Below are 1,781 nucleotides of genomic sequence, written 5' to 3'. Positions count from 1 at the left end.
TTTTTTGGTTCTTGGATCTTTTTTGGTTCTTGGATCTTTTTTGGTTCTTGGATCTCTAAAGTTTCAGAGTCTCTGTTTCCTTCAGTTGTTATAAATACCAAACATGACTTCATAGAAATCTAACTTTACATTTTGACTCCTTGGAACTGAAGTCTTTCCTTCCTTTTCTGAGGTTTTTCAGAACCATGTACCGGTACTGTAAGCCCCCAGCATGATGCTCCCACCGCCGAGCTTCACTGTCACCATGGGGATTCAGACACGGTGCGTTCAGTGACATCTGGAGAGTTCAGCTCTGGTCTCGTCTTGAAGGTTCTGGATCAAAACTCCAGCGTTTGTCACTGGATCATCAGAGGTCTGGAAATGTAGCTGGAACTTTAACTTTTTGCAGCTTTTATAACTTTGCAGAACCAAACCTTGATGACTAGCCGACTGGTTAAACTTCAACATTCATGTTGACAACCTGAAGACCGAGGGGCTAAAAAGCTCTGTAATATATTAGAGAGTTTTGGTTTAACACAACATGTCAAACAAGCAACACACACTCAGGGACACACACTGACCTGGTCATCAGGGTGTGAATATTTCCAATGTCTCTGTAACTGAAGTCGCCTGTCGGATCATTTCCTGTTTTCTTTGACAGTTTTTATCCGTTAACCCTCTTGGACAAAAAGCTACTATCACAAAACGTACTTTCACAGAAAACAGCAGAAACATTTATCTGCACTATAAGGCACATAGAACAGACGCTACAGGAGAGGCTGGAGTTACGTTATGCATCCACTAGATGGAGCTGCACTAAAGGGAATGTCAACAAAACAGTCCGACTCGGGTCAGCGAGGAGAGGAGAGGCTTCTGGGCCGGACGATGGTCACCCTTCAGCATGTTGGTGGAGAACCTGGTGCTGAATGACCTGCAGACGACCCGATCATCGTTCTGCTGGACCTGTTGTGGCTCCATGTTGGTCCATATATAAGGAGCACTGTCGGCTTTGGAGGAAATGTAAGGTTTTTAGGTGCCTTATAGTGCAGAAAATACGGTAATCAAATCTGCTCTTCTTCCTCACTCTGAAGTTATAGTGACGTAGATAAGTTGGTGGATGATTTTCAGTGCAAACTTTCAGATATCATTGATTACATTGCCCCCATTAAAGTGAAGGTTGTGACTGGTAGGAAGAAATCTCCATGGAGAAATGCACAAGTAGTTCAATCTGCCGCAGGGCCGAACGGAGATGGCGTAAAGGTCAACTGCACGTTTATTATGAGAACTATGACAACACTAAAACATGCCAGAGAGGCTCTTTGCAAACGTCATAAACAAAAACATTATCAACGCTCGAGCTTTATTTGCTACTGTTGACAGGCTGACAAACCCTCCTATGACGTTACCACCTGAACTTCAATCTAATGCCTGCAACAAGTTTTCAAGTTTCTTCTCAGAGAAAATTTTTTTTTAAATCAGAGGATTAATCTGCACATCCACTCTAAAACCAGAACCAAAGCTGGGCCCACACAAAATAAATACAGGAATAATGACCCAATTTCTACTACTTAATTATAAAACCCTAGAAGAAACGATAAGTCGGTGAAGCTCCAGTTCCGACCCTCACATTTCTGTAACTCCTGCCTGTCATTAATGATCTGATCCAATAGCAGCTCATCGCTCTCTTCAGCTGTTATCAAACCACTGATAAAATCACTGCTGCAGAACTACAGGCCGACCTCTGACCTCTGATTCATCAGCAGTTATTGAAAAAGCAGTTTTTAAACAAATAACTTCCTAAC

Source organism: Poecilia reticulata, linkage group LG6 (assembly GCF_000633615.1).
Source record: "Poecilia reticulata strain Guanapo linkage group LG6, Guppy_female_1.0+MT, whole genome shotgun sequence".
Lineage (NCBI taxonomy): Eukaryota > Metazoa > Chordata > Actinopteri > Cyprinodontiformes > Poeciliidae > Poecilia > Poecilia reticulata.
Note: the sequence above shows the minus strand (reverse complement) of the source record.